The sequence below is a fragment of the Cervus elaphus genome, chromosome 6, assembly GCF_910594005.1.
Source record: "Cervus elaphus chromosome 6, mCerEla1.1, whole genome shotgun sequence".
Lineage (NCBI taxonomy): Eukaryota > Metazoa > Chordata > Mammalia > Artiodactyla > Cervidae > Cervus > Cervus elaphus.
In genome coordinates this window covers 38,685,058-38,709,055 of record NC_057820.1, presented here as the reverse complement: position 1 = coordinate 38,709,055, position 23,998 = coordinate 38,685,058, and the positions used below count along the sequence as shown (strand labels likewise).

Sequence of the window (23,998 nt, the reverse complement as noted above, 5' to 3'; positions counted from 1 at the left end):
CTCAGCACAAATCCTGTAACTTCTATGTTGCTAAATATGATGGATAATTTCCAGTCTCATCTTAGTGAAGTGTCAGTAGTATTCAAAACACTTAATAACTCCCTTTATTTCTGACACTTTTTTTTTTTTTTTTTTTGATGCAGTGAGCTAAATCACATCTCTAGAATTTCCGTGTCAGTTTCAGACACCACCATTCAGTATTGCCTTTTGCCTGTTTACTGAGTTTTTTCTTTGAGTTTTTTATCCTCCTTGTCTTCTTGCATTCCTACTCTGTAAATACTGACTATTTCCGGCTCACAAATTTATATCTATATGGACTTAGTTCCAGACTCATATTTAGCTATCTCCTGACATTTCAATTTGGGTGTCTTATAGTCTTCTCAAGTTAACATTTTCAAAAAGATAAAAAGTTAAAAAAAAATCAAAAACAAAAAAAAAGCCCTCTCTTCCACAACTGTTCTAACTGCCAATCTTCCCATATCAATAAATAAGATTTCCATTATGCCAAAGACTGTTGAATCATTTGTGATACCTCTGTCTTGACTGGACACTGCCAGAATATGTCTTAAATGAATCTGATTTTCATTATATTTCTAAAGACCATCTGCTTAGTCCAAGCCACTTAGTTTTCTGATTTAGTCTCCTTCACTAGATTATAACCTCTTAAGCACAATAATTAGATATGTTGAGGTTCTTGTTATTTTTCAAGTGATTAACCCAGCACCGGGCTCACAGTAGTTATTGGAATATATTTATGAATGAATGGATTTATTAGGGCTTCCTGGAGGAGCCTCTTCTATAACCACTGGTAAATGATACTTTGATAAAAATTTGCCATAGTCATGGTAGAAAGACTGCTGACAGTGTATTAATTGACACTGATATTATTTGAAATAAATTTCAATGCCCTTTTGGTGAAATCTGTTTAGAACTTTGACAGAGTGATAAGTTTTGACAGAGCAATTCATGATTTAGATAAAAGTGTTGTGCAAGCCATGAGCACATTTATCTTTAACTCTAACTATATGCTTCTCACTATGAAATTCCATACATTTAATAGTAATAAAATCAGGTGGTATTCTGATTTTAATCCTTTGTTTATATAGTCAGAATAGATAATATATTCATAGAATAGTTTCCTTCTTTAGCATAAATGAAAGCTTAATGATTATCCTGAATCCTGCTATTTTAAAACTTCTCAATTTGACATGTAGTAATTTTGAATCAGAAAGCATACTTTATACTACTGTATTTAGTGAATATTTTTCTTATTCATTGAGTAATTTCAAAATTAACCAAAGTACTTCAGATATGCTGTTTTTTTTGTTTTTTGTTTTTTTTTTTCATTAGAGCTGATTTTAAAACATACACATAGCTTGATTTTAACTAACATAAATTAGCAAAATGAAGATTTGTAAATTTGAAGATGTGCATTTATCACTCCCATTTTTTAATTCAATTGGACTTTACAAATATTTTTTAATATTAATTAATATTGATTTATATTTATAAAACAGAACTGATTCATTTGAGATAAATTTCAATTGAGATAAATAATATGGCCACTGAGATTTAAAAATGATATCACTCAAGTTTTGAAGAGAAAGTTTTCAAACATTAAATTGAAGAACATAGATTTTATAATTCTATTTTGTAAATCATGAAATAAAAACAATGTAACTCTTAGTTTTAAATGTCAGGACGATTTACTTTATTAATTATGTTAAAAGTATTTTATCAGTAATATACATGGTCATATGCAAATATACTATTTTTTGTTAGTTTGTGTGATGTGACCATTTAAATTTATTATACTTTAGCAGCCCTGGAGAAGGAAATGGCAACCCACTCCAGTACTCTTGCCTGGAAAATCCCATGGGAGGAGCCTGGTAGGTTATAGTCCATGGGGTTGCAAAGAGTCGGACATGACTGAGCGACTTGACTTTACTATGCAGCTAGAACTATCATTTTTATGAGGTTGTAGCCCCTGAAATTAAAAGAGAATCATTGATTTTGCCATTTATCTCATGTTTTTTCATGATTAGAATTATTTTTCTGTCTGTAAAGGAGTTCAAGGTTACTAATAAATATAAAAGAAAAAAATAATAGCAAATATAGAGAGTAAAATGTAGAGATCCCTTTCTAATCCTCTGCTTAAATTTCAACTACCACCAGACATTCATGGATTCATCATAAATATATTATTTCTCTGTACCAGTTTATTATTGATGAATGTATCAATACATATGCCCATTTTCAATGTGAAAATAGAAAGGTTAACTTAGGTTTCTATGTACTGTTTAGGCTTGGCAATGTATTCTATTCTGTACAGTGTATTCTAGTCTGTATTCTGTTGTCTATATAATATTATCTCTTTCTAAAATATGTATTAGTTGGTATAGTATTCATCATCTCCTTTATTTTTTTTTTCATCATCTCCTTTAATCAATGCATAATCTGAATGTTTCATCCCTCACCTAGGAAACTGTACAAGGTTTTTTCTGGTCCTCTATCTTGTTCCCTGACAGTCTTTCATCCATAAAACAGCAAGTGAGGGAATTCCTTGGTGATCCAGTGGTTAGGACTTTGTGCTCTCACTGTCAAGAACCTGGGTTTGATCCCTGGTTGGGGAACTAAATTCCTACAAGTCATGTGGCATGGACAAAATAAATACACATAATATAAAACAGCAAAATGAAACTCTCAATTTTTATAATCTAGCATATTTCAAAGAGTGTACTAAGAAGTTAAATTAACAGTAGTTCTAAACTTATAATATGTATACATAAATAGAACCTTGCATAATAGACAGGTTTTATAAATTTGGAGTTTATTCTAGGAATTTAATTAGTATATAATTCTTGCTGACCTGATGTACCTGAATAACTTCATTAGTATGAAAAGCCAAAAAAAAAAAATCAATTTCATTTTACATGTAATCAAGAGTAAGCCATGATGGGTATTGAATAAAGCTTATGATTCCAGATGTGAGCAGCTTTACATAATAATAATTTTTTTCAATACTGATTAATTCACGTCATTAGCGTCTATTTGTTGGTTGATTAAAATATATTCTTTGTTTCTTGGGAAAATTAAAGACAGCTTCAATTCATTTTTGCTTTTCTTTGAATTTTAAAATATTTTAAATTTTTGATTTTATATATGGAATAAATGTTTATGGATATACAATTTGATCAGTACCTCATGCTATAGAAGAGTGTGATTAATAGATCATTCACCATGTGTATAAACTCATTCTGATTTTTCTGTGTTCATTCACATGTTCCTCCATGAACAGTTTCTGAGTGACAGACTGTTTTCTATATTATTACTTGCGATGCCCATCTGCCTGGACAGTGTCTGTTCTCAAGGAGCTCATAGTTGGGTATGTCATAGTTGATTTGGGAAGGCTGACATAAATAGTTACAGAAAAATGTAATGAGTTTCTTAAAAGATGTATGTAAAAGGGGCATTGCTGAGATTTAGGACAACAATACAATCTGCCAAGTTTACAGAGAGAAGAAGCAAGTACTAGGGAGATTATGATACCTAGCATTGGCAGCTGCCCATTCCAGGGGGTATGTTTAAAAACACAGAACTGTGAAACTGTGTGGTGGTAGCCAGAGTAAAAATACAGCAGTTGAGCTGGCTCCCTGTAACTGTTGAGCCAGTTTTCTGGAGACTCTAGTGGTAAGGTTTATACATGAGAAAATTAATACCATGTATGAAATGTAGTGTTGATAGAAAGTCATTGAGTGTATGAAAGACTGAAGAATGCTTTAGATATTGTAATATTTGACATTGAAGAAAGAGGTCTTGCCTGGAGACAAACATTTGAAACTGGTCAGCTGATAGGTAAGAGAGAAAACTTGGGATTGCTTGAAATTCTAGGAACCCTAAACTTTATATGCCTTTAGCACTTAGCAAATTTGTTTCTTCAGTTCAGTTCAGTTCAGTCGCTCAGTCAATTCCGACTCTTTGCGACCCCATGAACCACAGCATGCGAGGCCTCCCTGTCCATCACCAACTCCCGGAGTCCACCCAAACCCATGTCCATTGAGTTGGAGATGCCATCCAGCCATCTCATCCTCTGTTGTTCCCTTCTCCTTCTGCCCTCAATCTTTCCCAGCATCAGGGTCTTTTCAAATGAGTCAGCTCTTCACCTCAGGTGGTCAAAGTATTGGAGTTTAACCTTCAACATCAGTCCTTCCAAAGAACACCCAGGACTGATCTCATTTAGGATGGACTGGTTGGATCTTCTTGCACTCCAACGGACTCTCAAGAGTCTTCTCCAGCAAAACATTTCAAAAGCATGAATTCTTTGGTGCTCAGCTTTCTTTATAGTCCAACTCTCACATCCATACATGACTACTGGAAAAACCATAGCCTTGACTAGATGAACCTTGTTGACAAAGTAGTGTCTCTGCTTTTTAATACGCTGTCTAGGTTGGTCATAACTTTTCTTCCAAGGAGTAAACATCTTTTAATTTCATGGCTGCAATCACCATCTGCAGTGATTTTGGAGCCCAGAAAAATAAAGTCAGTCACTGTTTCCACTGTTTCCACTCTTTCCCTATGTATTTGCCATGACGTGACAGACCGGATGCCATGACCTTAGTTTTCAAAATGTTGAGCTTTAAGCCAACTTTTTCACTCTCCTCTTTCACTTTCATCAAGAGGCTTTTTAGTTCTTCTTCACTTTCTACCATAAGGGTGGTGTCATCTGCATATTTGAGGTTATTGATATTTCTCCTGGCAATCTTGATTCCATTTTGTGCTTCTTCCAGCCCAGCGTTTCTTGTAATGTAACCTTCATGTAAGTTAAATAAGCAGGGTGACAATATACAGCCTTGATGTACTCCTTTTCCTATTTGGGATCGTCTGTTGTTCCATGTCCAATTCTAACTGTTGCTTCCTGACCTGCATACAGGTTTCTCAAGCGGCAGGTCAGGTGGTCTGGTATCCCCAACTCTTTTAGAATTTTCCACAGTTTATTGTGATCCACACAGTCAAAGGCTTTGGCATAGTCAATAAACAGAAATAGATGTTGTTCTGGAACTCTCTTGCATTTTCGATGATCCAGCGGATGTTGGCAATTTGATCTCTGGTTCCTCTGCCTTTTCTAAAACCAGCTTGAATATCTGGAAGTTCTTGGTTCAAGTATTGCTGAAGCTTGGCTTGGAGAATTTTGAGCATTACTTTACTAGCGTGTGAGATGAGTGCAATTGTGCAGTAGTTTGAACATTCTTTGGCATTGCCTTTCTTTGGGATTGGAATGAAAACTGACCTTTTCCAGTCCTGTGGCCACTGTTGAGTTTTCCAAATTTGCTGACATATTGAGTGCAGCACTTTCACAGCCTCATCTTGAGGATTTGAAATAGTTCAACTGGAATTCCATCTCCTCCACTAGCTTTGTTCGTTGTGGTGCTTCCTAAGGCCCACTTGACTTTCACATTCCAAGATGTATAGTTCTAGGTGAGTGATCACACCATCCTGGTCATCTGGGTCATGAAGATCTTTTTTGTACAGTTCTTCTGTGTATTCTTGCCACCTGTTCTTAATACCTTCTGCTTCTGTTAACTCCATACCATTTCTGTCCTTTTTAAGCCCATCTTTGCATGAAATGTTCCCTTGGTATCTAATTTTCTTGAAGAGATCTCTAGTCTTCCCCATTCTATTGTTTTCCTCTATTTGTTTGTAGTGATTGCTGAGGAAGGCTTACTTATCTCTCCTTGCTATTCTTTGGAATTCTGCATTCAAATGGATATATCTTTCCTTTTCTTCTTTGCTATTGCCTTGTGTTCTTTTCACAGCTATTTTTAAGGCCTCCTCAGACAACCATTTTCCTTTCTTGCATTTCTTTTTCTTGGGGGTGATGTTGATGCCTGTCTCCTGTACAATGTCATCAACCTCTATCCATAGTTCATCAGGCACTCTATCAGATCTAGTCCCTTAAATTTATCACTTTCACTGTATAATCCTAAGGGATTTGATTTAAGTCATACCTGAATGGTCTAGTGGTTTCCCCCACTTTCCTCAATTTAAGTCTGAATTTGGGAATAAGGAGTTCATGATCTGAACCACAGTCAGCTCCCAGTCTTGGTTTTGCTGACTTTATAGAGCTTCTCCATCTTTGGCCGCAAAGAATGTAATCAATTTGATTTCATTGTTGGCCATCTGGTGATGTCCGTGTGTAAAGTCTTCTCTTGTGTTGTTGGAAGAGGGTTCACCAGTAGTTCTGGGTTTAATCATGTTGATATAAACCTAAAAGAATGAAAACAGAAGAATTTATATAAATGTTGTTATATGTGAATATAAAATATCATGTTTGAAATGAGGAGCATAATGACAGGTACATCGTTGACCCAAAAGTCAAAATTTGGCTTGTTATAGTTAAGTTTAGTCAAAGATTTGAAAAGTTGAATATCCTCTTATATAAAACTTATGTAACATACCGGATACCTAAAAAATCTTTAGGGTTTATGTTAAAAATAAAGGTATACTAAAAACTACCCACTGAATTTTTGTGACTGCTAAGTAAACTCCAGGAGTTGGTGATGGACAGTGAGGCCTGGTGTGCTGCAGTTCATGGGTCTCAAAGAGTTGGACATGATTGAGTGACTGAACTGAAGTTTATTCAACAGAAGTGTTGAATATATCATAATATCATTGGCAGTAAAGTGGACACTTCGCCTTGTTTTCCTGGCAATGGCTGTAAATGTGACAACTCCCTTTTCCCGTATTTTTACCTATTCATCACATTAGTCATGGTGTCTTGTCTATCAGATCTGTAACAGTTTTATGTGTCCTTTTAAACTTTCAGCTGCTATTGGTTTATATTAACTCGTCATCTCATTGGAAATTTCCTCTTATCTTGTTTTTAAAAGTGCATACTGGTCCCCGAGTATTTGTAAAATATCACTTTCATCATATTATTCTCTTCAGAACTAATTGGCTTACTTGATGTATACAGATAGAAATCCATGAACAATGTTTTCCACAAGCAAGCCTCCTTTTCAGTACCAGTGTCTCCTTCTACAAAATACAAGTATCTCCTTCGACCTAAGTTACACTTCAGACAGACATTCTCCATATGTATTTCATCCTGTTATTCCTGCTGACAATTTTCTTTGTCTTCCTCCCTCCCTTTCCAACACTTGCCCTCACTTCACACTCCAGATCATATCCTATTCTTCACTGGACATCAGTGACATTTTTCTCTGAATTCTTTTGAAAGTCATCCACACTTAGAAATTAATCCAAATGAATTGTTGACAGTATTAACAAGTCTCCATAACTGACTTCCCAGCCCTGTGTACCGTGTTTTTCCTAACTAGCTGGAAAGCTCCACTAGGGCTGGCTGGCTTAACATTTTTCTTGTTCTGCTTGGAGCTCCTTATACTTAGAGTTGTGTCTGTCAAAATACAGTCTTTCTTTAAGCGTTTTATGATGGGATGATAAGGCAAATGTGCCCTCAGTGAAGTGATGACTATGAATATGACGCAGTGGAAAGAAGCTATGAATATTTTAATACACTTTTTAGGAATTCGCATGCTAAAATGCATGCAAACCTATAAAACTGTCTGTAGGTATTCGAGTCACTCTATCACTCTCTTTCACCTTAACCTATTTCAGTTCCTTCCTAGTATTAAGTATCAGGAATGAACTTATTTCTTTACATATTTAGTTGCATTTCTGTCTAGGTGATACATGGACTAGGCTCCATAGGAGACTTCTCTGTCTTCACTACTGTGTTTCCAGCACAAGCGTAGTACCTGGAACTTAGTCAATATTAGATTAATTAATTAATCAATTAACCAAGCAAAAATGTACAATTTTGGTATCTAAGATGAGGCCTACATGAAATGATGTGCTTCTGCTCAGTGGCGAAGTCTTCCTGCCTGACTGTTCTCCGACCCCATGCACTGGGGCCCACCAGGTTCCCTTGTCCACAGAGTTTCCCAGGAATGAATACTGGAGTGCGTGACCATTTCCTTCTACAGGGATCTTCCCTGCCCAGGGACTGAACCCTGCATTGCAGATGGATTCTTTACCACACAGTCACCTGGGAATTGCTTCTCCAAAATTGATGTTGAATACCAAACTTAAGGTATTTGTGAAAACATCATTATGTTGTAGTAATCTCTTCAATTTAATCTTCCCAATTCAGACTTCATTTGATGAAGAAGTTTCTCTGTAAATCTATCAGAGGTGTTTTAACTTTCCAGTCACTGTGCTTTGAAATTATTGAAAAAGTAGAACAGGGCCTCAGAGGTTGAAAGACAGTATTAGATAAGAGCAACTTTTGTCAGCTTATATTTTGTCAAGATTTGGTCTCAAATAATTCTTGAGAGTGACCCCCTTACACATAAGAGGTGACATTTTTCTTGTAAGAAAATGTATAAATATATTGGCTGAGGTTTTTTTTTTTTAATTTTAAACAAATTCCTTTATCTTAAAAAGATGACCCTTAGAAAAAGATGCATTTCAAAAAATATGCTACTTTTTCTTTTTCTTCCTACACTCATTCTATACCTCCACTCCCTTTTTATCCATTTTGTTACCTGTTTTACACATGCACATATACATGAATATATATACACAAATAGATTGAACATGTATGCATGTCATATACAATAAATATAATTTTATTAGTTGTTTCCATCAATTATATATCTGTCCTGTATTTCTTGTAATATAAAGTTTATGGTTCTCATATTTAGAATATTTTTTTCACACTTCATATGGAAACTGACAAAGTTTAGAAGAGGCGCTTGGTAATTGGGCCGCTCAAGTCATGTAACAGGTGATTCAAATCCTATTTATAAAACACCATCTGTTGTCTCAAGGGGCTTCTCAAATGCATTAGCCATGTCAGTAGATTTCTTAAAGTTTGTCAGTGGCTTTTCTTAAGAGCGCATGAGGCAGATGATTTCGTAAGAGGGTAACATCTGCAGATGGCAGAAGATGAGCTGCTGTTTGAAAACTTGAAATAGAAATACATATAATGTATCATGATGTGTTGGTGACCTGAGGTGCCCAGCTCAGCTTTCCTGTCATGCTTTGTGTTGCGCTAGCGGTCCTGCCCCAGACCACCTGAACTTTCTCTTGAGAAATCTTTTCTTTTTTAAAAAAAATTTATTTAAATAAATAAAATGTTGGAGGCTAATTACTTCACAACACTGTAGTGGTTTTTGGCATACATTGATATGAATCAGCCATGGGTTTACATGTGCTCCCCATCCGGAACCCCCTTCCCACCTCCCTCCCCATCCCATCCCTCTGGGTCATCCCAGTGCACCAGCCCTGAGTGCCCTATCTTATGCATCCAACCTGGACTGGTGATCTGTTTCACATATGATAATATACATGTTTCAATGCTATTCTCTCAGATCATCCCACCCTCGCCTTCTCCTATAGAGTCCAAAAGACTGCTCTATACATCTGTGTCTCTTTTGCTGTCTCGCATATAGGGTTATCATTACCATCTTTCTAAATTCCATATATATGTGTTGGTATACTGTATTGGTGTTTTTCTTTCTGGCTTACTTCACTCTGTATAGTAGGCTCCAGTTTCATGCATCTCATTAGAACGGATTCAAATGTATTCTTTTTAATGGCTGAGTAATATTCCATTGGGTATATGTACCACAGCTTTCTTATCCATTCGTCTGCTGATGGGCATCTAGGTTGCTTCCATGTCCTGGCTATTATAAACAGTGCTGCGATGAACATTGGGGTACACGTGTCTCTTTCAATTCTGATTTCCTCTGTATGTATGCCCAGCAGTGAGACTGCTGGGTCATATGGCAGTTCTATTTCCAGTTTTTTAAGGAATCTCCACACTGTTCTCCATAGCGGCTGTGCTAGTTTGCATTCCCACCAACAGTGTAAGAGGGTTCCCTTTCTCCACACTCTCTCCAGCATTTATTGTTTGTAGATTTTTGGATAGCAGCCATTCTGACTGGCATGAGGTGGTACCTCTTTGTAGTTTCGATTTGCGTTTCTCTGATAATGATTGATTCTGAGCATCTTTTCATGTGTTTGTTAGCCATCTGTATGTCTTCTTTGGAGAAATGTCTGTTTAGTCCTTTGGCACATTTTTTGATTGGGTCATTTATTTTTCTGGAATTGAGCTTCAGGAGTTGCTTGTATAGTTTTGAAATTAATTATTTGTCAGTTGCTTCGTTTGCTATTGTTTTCTCCCATTCTGAAGGCTGTCTTTTCACTTTGCTTATAGTTCCTTCATTGTGCAACGGCTTTAAGTTCAATTAGGTCACATTTGTTTATTTTTGCTTTTATTTCCAATATTCTGGGAGGTGGGTCTTAGAGGATCCTGCTGTGATTTATGTCGGAGAGTGTTTTGCCTATGTTTTCCTCTAGGAGTTCTATAGTTTCTTGTCTTATGTTTAGATCTTTAATCCATTTTAAGTTTATGTTTGTGTATGGTGTTAGAAAGTGTTCTAGTTTCATTCTTTTACAAGTGGTTGACCAGTTTTCCCAGCACCACTTGTCAAAGAGAGTGTCTTTTATCCATTGTATATTCTTGCCTCATTTGTCAAAGATAAGGTGTCCATAAGGTGCATGGATTTATCTCTGGGCTTTCTATTTTGTTCCATTGATCTTTATTTCTGTCTTTGTGCCAGTATCATACTGTCTTGATGACTGTAGTAGATTTGTAGTAGAGCCTGAAGTCAGGCAGGTTGATTCCTTCTGTTCCATTCTTCTTTCTCAAGATTGTATGCAGGTCAGGAAGCAGTGGTTAGAACTAGACATGGAACAACAGACTGGTTCCAAATAGGGAAAGGGGTATGTCAAGGCTGTTTATTGTCACCCTGCTTATTTAACTTATATGCAGAGTACATCATGGGAAACGCTGGGCTGGATGAAGTGCAAGCTGGATCAAGATTGCTGGGAGAAATATCAATAACTTCAGATATGCAGATGACACCACCCTTATGGCAGAAAGTGAAGAAGAACTAAAGAGTCTCTTGATGAAAGTGAAAGGGGAGAGTGAAAAAGTTGGTGTAAAACTCAACATTCACAAAACTAAGATCATGACATCTGGTTGCATCACTTCATGGCAAATAGATGGGGAAACTGTGATGAAGGGATGTGGATATGAAGTGGGATTTTTTTGGCAGTCCAAAATTACTGCAGGTGGTGACTGCAGACATGAAATTAAAAGATCCTTGCCCCTTAGAAGAAAAGTTATGACCAACCTAGATAGCATATTAAAAAGCAGACACATTACTTTGCCAACAGAGGTCTATCTATCAAGGCTATGGTTTTTCCAGTAGTCATGTATGGATGTGAGAGTTGGACTATAAAGAAAGCTGAGCACCAAAGAATTCATGCTTTTGAACTGTGGTGTTTGAGAAGACTCTTGAGAGTCCTTTGGACTTCAAGGAGATCCAACCAATCCATCCTAAAGGAAATTGGTCCTGAATATTCTTTGGAAGGACTGATGTTGAAGCTGAAACTCCAATATTTTGGCCACCTGATGTGAAGAACTGCCCCATTTGAAAAGACCCTGATGTTGGGAAAGATTAAAGTGGGAAGGAGAAGGTATTACAGAGGATGAGATGGTTTGATAGCATCACCGACTCAGTGGACATGAATTTGAGTAAACTCTGGGATTTGGTGATGGACATGGAGGCCTGATATGCTGCAGTCCATGGGGTTGCAGTGAGTCAGACACGACTGAGCGACTGAACTGAACTGAATTGAACTGAAGTTGTCCTGATTCTTATTGTTCCTGCCTTTCATCTTTTTGTCCCTGGTGGTAGGGGATGTGATGATGATTATTATAGCAATATAGCAACAACAGCAAAAAGTAATGATCAAATTGTGTTAAAAATTGTAGTCCTAATATGTAATAGGTCATGTGGTATTTATTTTAAACATTGTGACATCTGATCATCATTACAGTTTAAGATTTATGTTAAATTTTTTGTGCAGTGCTTGTATGCTCAATCACTAAGTTGTATCTGACTCTTTGCGACCCCGTGGTCTGTAGCCCACATGGCTCCTCTGTTGATGGGATTTTCCAGGCAAGATTACTGCAGTGGGTTGCCATTTCCTCCTTCAAGAGATCTTCCTGACCCAGGGATTGAACTCTCGTGTCCTGGATCTCCTGAATTGGAAGGCTGATTCTTTACAGCTGAGGCCCCTGAGAAACCCATTTGTCCTGTATTGTGCAACTAATAAATATCAGAACCAGTGTCTAAGTTCAATTATCTTTGAGATCCTATGGAGTGATTCTCTAAACTTTAATTTTTCCAGTTATTCCTCTTCTTTTTGTACTTTATATTTCCTGCCAGACTAATTCATTCTCGCTTCATCAATTTTCATGTCTTGGTAGATAATTCTTAAATTGATATCTATAATCCCATTCCTCTCTTTCTTCTCACTTCTGTGTCTCCAAATGTCTGACCAATGCCTCTGCCTGAAAATACTCTAGAAATATCACAATCTTTCTACAATATTGAAAATAGATTCTTCTTGGTTAAATCACCTTTGTCCTTTTAAACACCCACACGCACAACATTGTCTTTATCTCTGCTCTCTCAGTTGTTATCTACAAGCAGGAGGCATACAGTGTCAATTTTTATCTTGTTCCCTAGTTTTCTTCATTGTTGTCATATATATAGCATTCTTTTAAATATTATTGCTATTCAGCATGTTTTAAATCCTACAAATATCCCTACAAATTAAGTCTATATGTCACTGCTGAATAATCTTTCTGAAATTATTGAAAAGATTCTCTTTATGCTCTTAACAGTCTTCATTGCCTACACATGTTCAAAAATAATTAGAGAGGGCATGCTTGCCATATTTCCATTTTGGTACTTACTATCTTATGTGTTTGCAAGCCAACAAATGTTGGTTACATCCAGAAATCTCCTTCACAATTCATCAATTGAAGATGGACAACTTTTCATTACTTATCAACATGTCCAAGTCCTCGTGCATGACTCTTTCATCTTCCTGAATGTCCTGTCTTCCCCAACCTCTGCCTTGCTGAATTCTACCCTTTATCCATTCTACTTAGGTAACTTTTCCAATGGGAGGTAATCTCTTCCATGAACAAATTGACCATGGCTGGCTGAACTTTCTTCTCTCTGGTCTAGATGTTTAATGAATGTCTATTGAATTGAACAGGCTTCATCTAAATTCTAAGTTTGGCTATTAATAAATAGATAATTTTATAGTTCTAAGTTCACATATAATACTGTTTTTGCTGCCATCATATTAATTCTGATTTTGAGCATATTGTTTGAATATGCTTTCATTTTTTACTAGATTAATATAGTTTGAGATGATGTTCATGAAACTCTTGCTTAAAAACTGAGAATATTTTTTACTATTTACTGAAAATTTGGAAGAGTAGTTTCAGCTAAAGGAATAATTTGATTGCAGTGAGCAAATAGTTTTCTTCATCAAAGTTATTAATATTTTGTTTTAGTGCTTATAAAGTATTACTAAACTATAAAACATACTAATACAATTTTGTTTGAGCTTAAGAAAATATTTAGAGCAGTTAGTAGGTGCAGTGTTCTGAATGTAAGGAAGATGAAAGAGAACCCCAGTCTGTACCTAAAATAGAACTCCAATTATTAACAAAAATCCTTTGATAATAACTATAATGCTAGTTCAAATAAAGTATTTGAGAAACATTGAATAGATACAGTTGGTTATTTCACAGAAAGAGTTATATCTGAGTTGAAACTTGAAGCATAAACCTGAGTATAGGAAAGACATTACAAGTAAAAAAGTGTTAATTGTTCAGTCATATCTGATTCTGTGACCCTATGGACTGTGGCCCACCAGGCTCCTATGTCTATGGGATTTCCCAGGCAAGAATCCTGGAGTGTATTTGGAAAATTACTTCATTTGCTGGTAAACAGACTGATCCCCTTTTACAGGGGATCTTCCCGACCCAGGGATGGAATCCTGGTCTCCTGCAATGCAGGTGGATTCTTTACCATCTGAACTAGCAGGGAAGCCCATTACAAATAAAGTAGAGTGTGAACTACAGTTTTTGGAGGGATGACTAGTGTGTTGTGCTAGAGAAAAAGTAAGTCAAGCTGACGAGGTAGAGTATTAGATATGTGTGAGAAAATGACAAGAGGTTAGGCTTAAAATTTGGCTGGAATAGGTCAAAGAAAACCAGGCTCCTCTGCCCATGGAATTTTCTAGGCAGGAAACTGGAGTGGGTTGCTGTTTCCTTCTTCAGGGGATCTTCCCAACTCAGGGATCAAACTCGTTTCTCTCATGTCTCCTACATTGGCAGGCAAGTTCTTTACCACTAGTGATACCTGGGAGGCCACAAAGAGAGCCATTAGATCCTTTTAAGCAGAGAAACAAAACAGTCCTAGGTATAGCATTATAAAATCTGGATTTGAGAGGGGGTGCTGGTCAGAGAGATCTTTTAGGAACCACTTCCAATAATTTTGGTGAGAATAACATGCTTAGACTGGGCTTTAGATCAAGAATGGAATGAGACAAGTGTCAAAGAAAATAGTACTCCATTGAGTAAGGATTTAAAGGAGAGAGTTAGGTTTCATCTTGAACTCTGGCTGGGTCGTAATAATACTGCCTACTTGATAGAGAAAGCAGGGGAGTTTAGGAGGGGAAGCAATCATAATGAATTTGTCTCGAGTTTATTAAGTACTTTAGCTTATATGTATGTTTCTTGAAGTCAAAACATGCTGATGCATCTTAATCAATTCAGTCACTCAGTCGTGTCCAGCTCTTTGTGATTCCATGGACTGCAGCATGCCAGGCTTCCCTGTCCATCATCAGCTCCCAGAGCTTACTCAAACTGATGGCCATTGAGTTGGTGATGCCATCCAACCATCTCATCCTCTGTCGTCCCCTTCTCCTCCCACTTCCAATCTTTTCCAGTATCTAGGTCTTATCACATGAGTCAGTTTTTCCCATCAGGTGGCTAAAGTATTAAAGCTTCAGGTTCAGCTTCAGCATCAGTCCTTCCAAGAAATATTCAGGAGTACTCAAGACTCACTTTTCCCCACAGTCAGTCTTTCCCATCAGGAAGCTCCCATAAACCTCTTATCCTTATCCATCAGAGGGCGGACAGAATGAAAACCAAAATCACAGAAAAAACTAATCAAACTGATCACATGGACCACAGCCTTGTATAATTCAATGAAACCATAAGCCATGCCGTGTAGGGCCGCCCAAGACAGATGGGTCATGGTGGAGAGTTCTGACAAAACATGATCCACTGGAGAGGGAATGGCAAACCACTTCAATATGCTTGTCTTGAGAATCCCATGAACAGTATGAAAAGGCAAAAAGATGGGACACTGAAAGATGAACTCCCCAGGTTGGTAGATGTCCAATATGGTGCTGGAGATCAGTGGAGAAATAATTTCAGAAAGAATGAAGAGCTAGAGCCAAAGCAAACAAACAAATAAAAAAGACTGGGAGCTCCGTGTGGCTCAGATCATGAACTCCTAAGGCTACCCACTGCAGTTTTCTGGCCTGGAGAATTCAGGATCACAAAGATTCAGACACGACTGAGCAACTTTCACTTTCTGCATTTTAATAATTCATACTTTAAAAAATGCAACATAACCATTTATTTGTTAATAGAGTTTTCCATTCACAAGCTAGGAATTTTTTTTTTTTTAACCAGGAAAAGGAAATGTAGAATATTTTTATTCAAGGCACTTACTGCTATGGGGCATTTTTCAATTTGAATTCATTTTTATCTTAAAATATGTTTAATATAATGTATCTTGCAAACACAAAATGCACTGTGTAACGTTTTAAACAGTAGTTGAAAGACTCTAATACAAAACCATTTTGTTCTAAATCTAGTGCACTGTTTCTGACCCCTTTCCTACCAAATTCAGCCAGTGATATCAATGAAGTCATATAGTTTTCTCAACTAAAGGCCACTTCGTCTTTGTTTTATGCAAAACAGTCTATTTACCAGCAAATGAAGTAATTTTCCAAATCCCATTGCAGCATACACAGCTACATTCTTTGCAAATACTCCATTTATTTTTAGATGTTAAATGAGGATTTACAGGAACTCTTGCTCTGAAGAACATTTCAGAACTTGCCATTTAATCTTACTTAAAATTTAAGTAATTTTTTTTAAACCATTTGGTGCCATGTAGTTTTATGTTTAACAGGGATGTTATATATTATCACTGTTCAGTTTTTATGGTTGTTATCTTATCTAAGTAATCCTTTAAAAAGCCCGGGAATTTCCCTGGCAGTTCAGTAGTTAAGACTAAGTGCTGCCAATGCAAGAGGCATAGGGAAATGGGAACTCACATGCCAAGGAGCAAGAAAAAAGGACAAAATTAAAAACTCCAAATAAACTTAGCATGTAAACCAGCCAGCCTTTAATTCTGTTATTTAAAAATATTTCTTTAGATTTGAAGACATATTTGATCATGTTTTTGCACTTCATGTGATTGTGGTTTTCCTTACTTTAAACCAGTGGTGTGTGAGCAGCATATTGGGTTTGCCAAAAAGTTTGTTTGGGTTTTTGTATAACAACTATGGAAAAAAAAAAGTAATGAAGTTTTTGACCAATGCAGTAAAAATTTGTTCACACGTTTTGGCCCTTCCTACTCCCTATAGTCATTGAGAAACCACCTATCAATTTCTCAAAGAAAAACAAAATGAAGATAAGTCATAACTAACTTCTAATATGAAAGCCTTTTGTTTTTGTTCAGAATTAATGTGTTTATAAGGACAGAATTTATTATGAATAATGTGAGATTTATATGAGGAACATTAATTTATTAACACTAAATTTAGATGGTTTCATTCTCAATGGATGTCACTTTAAATACATTGCCGATATATCTAATTCTGATGGCTTAATCAGTGTGTATTGTTAGATGAAAAACAATGACAGGAATTTATATTATGTAGTATAGTCAAGGGACTCCCTCTATTTGGGGGAATAAAAAGGCATTCCTTGTTCATAGTATCAGACCAGTTCTATGCATTTAATAGTCATAACAATTTGGGATGGAATGGCATTCATATATGAAGGCATATTTGCACTGCTTCTCATTTGGTGTGCTTTTTAGTGTAATGTGATTAATTCTTTCAGGTGAGCAGCTTTTAGAAGTACTTTGTCTCTGGTCATAGGCCTTTTATTCTTTTTTTCCCAGCTTATGAATTGTTGAATCCTTAGCTTTATCTCCTTTCCAAACTCTTGGATTGGTCTATGGACACTTCTATCACCATGCTCAACCCTTCCCCTCAAGCACCAAATTCAGTCAGTGACTTTTATCTTGATATCTGGGCCCAGCCTCTGATTTGAACCCACTTTGGCTCAACTGAATTGTGTTCCCTTACTCCAGTTTGTGTATGCCTAGATCCCCGCGTTCATCTCTTTTTCTAACCTTCTAATAAATTACAAAGATTTTGATCATAGCCCTAGATCTTACCTTAAGGTAGTTCTTGCATTCTGTATATCATGTACTTACATAGTTTAATCTCCTGTTAGAGATGTCCCTTTGGGTTGCTATTTCTCAGTTCACTCAGCTTGCACTTCATTTTTTTATAATCCATCACTGGCATTCAACCAACCCAATATGGTCTGTATTGCCAGAGGCAGTTGCCAGAGGCAATTGCCATGGTTTTAAGCTCATCATGAACCAGGTTTCATGGTTTTTCCCCACCTCAATAATCCCTGGATTCTTAGGACAAACACTTTAGATTAGCCTTCTTGAACCTATGAGATGGGATTGACAGCTGCCAAATTACTAAAATGTGCTGCTTCTATATGGAATTTCATGTTTGTAGCTTCTGCATCTTGAAAGACAGTCTAGGCCCCAGCCCAGTCTCAGCACCGTAGCACTGCCTGTTTGAAAAGCTGTATTCTGCGTGTCCTGTCTAGGGTCATTGGAGAAAACATAGGTGAGCATGAGGGAAGTCAGAGAAGATTTACATAAAGGCAAGGGCAAACTTGTTTTTGTTAAATCCCCAGAATTTTCCTCAGTGGCAGACACAGAGCAGTGATACATATTGGTTGAAGTCACTAAAATTGTCCTGATATTACACGTTACACAGGAGTAGCAGGAAGCTTCTCCTGCTTCCTTCTCAGTTGTTGTCAGCCAGGTGTATATTTATTTAACTGCTTGGAGGCTTAGCCTGGAACAACAACAACAAAAACGTATTTGCTAGCAAATCATTTGCTGCTACAGAGCTGAAAATATACATTAATGGACAAAGGGACAATAGTAAGAGATAAAAGACATAGGAAAATAATTCTAAGCAACCTAGCTGTTAAGGATGAGATTCTCTTGGGGAATTTTGGGCAAGTGATTTACCTGCTTGTGCTTCAGTTTCGTTCTTTATTTGTGGAGTGAAAATTATAAAACTACTCCATAGATTATTGTGAGGTTTAAATGACAATTAAAAGTGCTTAACACAGCTCTCGGCATATGCATCATTTGATCAGTGTTACACCTTCTGTCCTGTGGACTTCACATAATTAAGTTGAAATTTGATTCAAATGCACTTCATTAGCAGCTTTAAAGGGCAAAAATGGCATTGAAGATTGTGTGTTGGGAGGTTGAAAAACCCTTCATCACTTAATTTTTTTCATCAGACCTAGATTCTTAACTCATCTTGATAATTATTTAGTTACAATTTTTTTTTTTTTTAAATTTTTTTATTAGTTGGAGGCTAATTACTTCACAACATTTCAGTGGGTTTTGTCATACATTGATATGAATCAGCCATAGATTTACACTTATTCCCCATCCCGATCCCCCCTCCCACCTCCCTCTTCACCCGACTCCTCTGGGTCTTCCCAGTGCACCAGGCCCGAGCACTTGTCTCATGCATCCCACCTGGGCTGGTGATCTGTTTCACCATAGATAGTATACATGCTGTTCTTTTGAAACATCCCACCCTCACATTCTCCCACAGAGTTCAAAAGTCTGTTCTGTATTTCTGTGTCTCTTTTTCTGTTTTGCATATAGGGTTATCATTACCATCTTTCTAAATTCCATATATATGTGTTAGTATGCTGTAATGTTCTTTATCTTTCTGGCTTACTTCACTCTGTATAATGGGCTCCAGTTTCATCCATCTCATTAGGACTGATTCAAATGAATTCTTTTTGACAGCTGAGTAATATTCCATGGTGTATATGTACCACAGCTTCCTTATCCATTCATCTGCTGATGGGCATCTAGGTTGCTTCCATGTCCTGGCTATTATAAACAGTGCTGCAATGAACATTGGGGTGCACGTGTCTCTTTCAGATCTGGTTTCCTCAGTGTGTATGCCCAAAAGTGGGATTGCTGGGTCATATGGCAGTTCTATTTCCAGTTTTTTAAGGAATCTCCACACTGTTTTCCATAGTGGCTGTACTAGTTTGCATTCCCACCAACAGTGTAAGAGGGTTCCCTTTTCTCCACACCCTCTCCAGCATTTATTGCTTGTAGTCTTTTGGATAGCAGCCATCCTGACTGGCGTGTAATGGTACCTCATTGTGGTTTTGATTTGCATTTCTCTAATAATGAGTGATGTTGAGCACCTTTTCATGTGTTTGTTAGCCATCTGTATGTCTTCTTTGGAGAAATGTCTGTTTAGTTCTTTGGCCCATTTTTTGATTGGGTCATTTATTTTTCTGGAATTGAGCTTCAGGAGTTGCTTGTATATTTTTGAGATTAATCCTTTGTCTGTTTCTTCATTTGCTATTATTTTCTCCCAATCTGACGGCTGTCTTTTCACCTTACTTATAGTTTCCTTTGTAGTGCAAAAGCTTTTAAGTTTCATTAGATCCCATTTGTTTAGTTTTGCTTTTATTTCCAATATTCTGGGAGGTGGGTCATAGAGGATCTTGCTGTGATTTATGTCAGAGAGTGTTTTGCCTATGTTCTCCTCTAGGAGTTTTATAGTTTCTGGTCTTACATTTAGATCTTTAATCCATTTTGAGTTTATTTTTGTGTATGGTGTTAGAAAGTGTTCTAGTTTCATTCTTTTACAAGTGGTTGACCAGTTTTCCCAGCACCACTTGTTAAAGAGGTTGTCTTTTTTCCATTGTATATCCTTGCCTCCTTTGTCAAAGATAAGGTGTCCATAGGTTCGTGGATTTAAGAATTTGGAGTGATGCTGTTAGAATATGTCAGGCCAGAGAATCATGTACATATAGGGAAAAAAATAACCTATTGTTTTTCCAGTCTTTTGGAGTCTTTGACCACAGGTATTTATAATCTGTAGAGTGTATGACTTGCTAAGAATAATGGTGCATGAAACCACCATTTCATTTACTTTGTCTTAAATGAAACAAAAAGAAAAAATGTGAGAACATATAGAATAAAATATATACACACACACACACATATATATATTCTCTTTCTGCTGATGTTCCATTTGATTTTTCTCATAGTAGGACACTTTCAAAGTCAGCTAACAGAATATGTAATCTCATATTTTGGACAACATTTTCATGTGCATTGCTTTCTAATATTTGCAGGGTTGTCATGTACAATGTATAGTTTGCTTACTGTGCAAGTCAAGGAGGCAAATAAAGTCTGAAACCCAGACTCTGCTCTACTTCCCAAGGCATATTCTCTAGATTGGGCTGAATGTGCACAGATGGGGCATCTTTATCGAATGAATTTGCAGTTACACTATGGGCTAAGAGCAGCCCTGTATATTTGGCTTTGATATTCATCTAAGTTACAAATGACAGTAAGCATTAGATAATATAATTGAATTCTTTCACAGATGTGTTATGTCCTAGAGTCATTCAATGGCAGATTTAATTATTCTACAGAAATACTTCTCCCCAAAAATATGGCACATTCTTATATTCATCTTTTAACTCTTTGGGGAGAAAGAAAAAAAAAAAAACTCTCCTTATACATTTTATCATTTTCCTTCTGTTAAATAGATGAAGATGGATCATGCAGTTATAATTATGACTGGAACTTAATATTGTAATATAGACCAATAGTTGAATATTAAGATCAGCTTATTTTTTCTTGGTTGCTTTAGATTGATAAAATATTCAAACAAATAATATTAAAGGTCCTAGTAGAGTGTTAAGAGAAAATGTCAGATTATAAGGCATTGATGTGTAATTTGTGAGAAAATGGAAATTTTTCATATTTGTTTTTTTCACATTGCAAGGGAAGTGGAGGGAATTTAATGAAATATGAAAAATATGAAGAAGTGACTCTTTTAAGCTCAAACTTTATAGAATGAATAGAAATCATATAGTTTCTTTTACCTTAATTGTGGATATACTAAGATTTCCAGACTTTTTATATCATGTGGAGTTTGATTTATAGCTCACTATTTGGTTAATTTACTTTGTTCCTTGGTTCCACAGTTTATAAAAAGAGGATGATAATAGTAGGTATTGTTTGGATTTTTCTAAGGTTTAGGTATCATAATGTACATGAAGAACTAAAAACAATGCTAGTTAAAATTTACAGACTCAAAATGTGAGATGTTATTTTTATAATTATTGGTTTTAACTACATCTTGCATAGCTATTTATTTACTCTTTCGTCTATAAGTTTAAGCCGATGCTTATTTTAGCATTTTAATACCATACCATATAGTAATATGATAGAAATATATATATTTTCTCTTCAGTGTCACTTTCAATTTAATGAGAGCATTGGAGTTGGGGGATGTTCAAATAACAAATGAATAGACATGAGAAAAATAATCACCAAGAATTCATTCTTTAAAAGGAAATTATTGTGTTATCATTACCTCCATCATGCTGTGCTGGGGTGTGCCTAGGCACTCGGTGGTATCCGACTCTTTGCAACCCCAGGGTCTGTAGCCCACCAGGCTCCTCTGCCCAAGGGGCAAGAATGCTGGAGTGGGTTGCCATGCACTTTTCCAGGGATTCTTCCTGAACCAGGGATCAAACCCAGGTCTCCTGCATTGCAGGCAGATTCTTTACTGTCTTAGCCAGCAGGGAAGCCCAAGTCAGATGCCATGGACTACCATTAATTGTATTTAGCAAAGGTGTTAAATATGAACACTTTACTTTTCATTGGTTTCTAGAGTTCTAATTTAGCCAACTAAAAATTAGATATATAAAAAAACCTTTGGCTAAAGAAATTACATTTTCTGCTATCTAGATGATAACTTGTGTGAACCTACTTTGTAAGTAATTAACATCATGTTAGAGAGTGTTACCACAGTATATTATGTTCATTGTCCAGACTGGGCATCCAGGAAGTTACGTGATTCTGAGCAAGTCGTATCTCTTTATTGAATCTATTTATGCTTTGAATAAATAAGTGAGACTTAAAGAGTTTTCAAACCATATCTTCCTAGTCACACAGTCTGATAGTTATTTATTTTTTTCTTCCAGATAATAAACTAAAAAAAAAGAAAAGGAAAAAAAGGACAGTCTCACAATTAAAAGATCTGTTCAGGTTCCCCTGCCTTTAAATTCTAAATACTCTAAATAAATTATATATATGTATATAGCTTGTATTATAAGTTGTGTGGCTCCAAATTGCTAACTTCATAGAAAACCGGACTAATGGCAAAAACTAATAAAGTAAACAATTGGTAGATTCTGGGAAAGAAAACAATGTTCATAATAGAGATTTATACTCCCTCCCTTTTTAAATAAGAAATTCTTAAGAGACAAAATAATTTATTTAGAGCATTTAGAATTTAAAGGCAGGGGAACCTGAACAGATCTAATTGCAAGACTGTCCTTTTTTTTGCATATATATATATATTTTTTATTATTTCACATTAAATTATTTGTGTCTTTTTCTATAGATGTATTCTTTTAAAAATATGTTACTTTTTGTTACATGACACCATTTTGTGACAATACTTATTTTAGTCTTACCTTTTATACAGATTATCAATCTCTGCCTGTTGAACTGGCATATTGAGTTTTGTTGTTGCTGTTCATTCAATAAGACCTACCTGGAGCTTTGTGACCCCATATTCTGCAGCACACCAGACTTTCTTGTCTTTCTCTATTTCCCAGTTTGCTCATATTCATGTCCATCGAGTCAGTGATGCTATCTAACTGCCTCATTCTCTGCCACTCTCTTCTTCTTTTGCTTTCAGTCTCTCCCACCATCAGGGTCTTTTCCAGTGAGTCAACTCTTCGCATCAGGTGATGAAAGTATTGGTGCTTTAGCTTCAGCATTATATCTAATATAATTATTTATTTTGATATAAGACTATTAAGTTCATGATTCATATCTATTTGCCCCATCTGCTTTTGTTCTCTCAGCTCATTTAAAGTGCAATAGTTTATTATTGAAATCTATGTTTAATAAAGGCATCTGATAAAAATAAAGATAGAAAGTTTTATTATATATAGATTTATTATGTATTAGCAAAAGAAGTTTCAAATTTTGCTATCCAGAAATTTCTGTACACTACAGTCTTAGACATTTCAAACATCTATGAATAACTAATAAAAATATCTGAAAACCATTTAATGATCACTTATTGTTTGCTGACTCTTTCATTTATTATCTACCAGGTTAAATATTCTTGAAGGAGTAAATCTGATATAAGAATAGTCAGACAAATCATTAGAATAGAATAGGTAGCCTAGAAGTTGACCTTGATTTGTATGTGATCAGATTATATGATAAAATAGATGACTCAAACAAAAGAGATTGAAGTATTTCAGAACTGTTGCTTTGTTAATTTGTTAGACTCCTCTATAAAAATATGTTTCCTCTCTTTCAAACTGTATAACTAATACATTTAAAAGATATAACATTTTAATTAAAAAAAGGGGCAAAGGGCAATGCAGCACTTTCTCTGAATGGTGAAGGATGTTATGAGCTTGCAGGTAATGAAAAGTATCACGAAGGCTATACAACCACTGTGTTGAATATCAATAGATTCAACAATTTCCAGACTGATGGATTGGCCAGGTTAGATACTGCTAAGGTACATAGAAGAGGTTACTTATATAATATGTTTTTAAAAATCTCAGAGCAGTCTGGATACATGGCAGCTAAATAGG

General features: G+C 36.0%; 1 protein-coding gene across 12 annotated transcripts in view; it reads left to right on the top strand.

The window, feature by feature from the left end:
* The window catches only part of ADGRL3 (adhesion G protein-coupled receptor L3), a 923,733-nt gene that overhangs the window by 272,982 nt on the left and 626,753 nt on the right, over window positions 1–23,998 (top strand). The window lies entirely within an intron of this gene.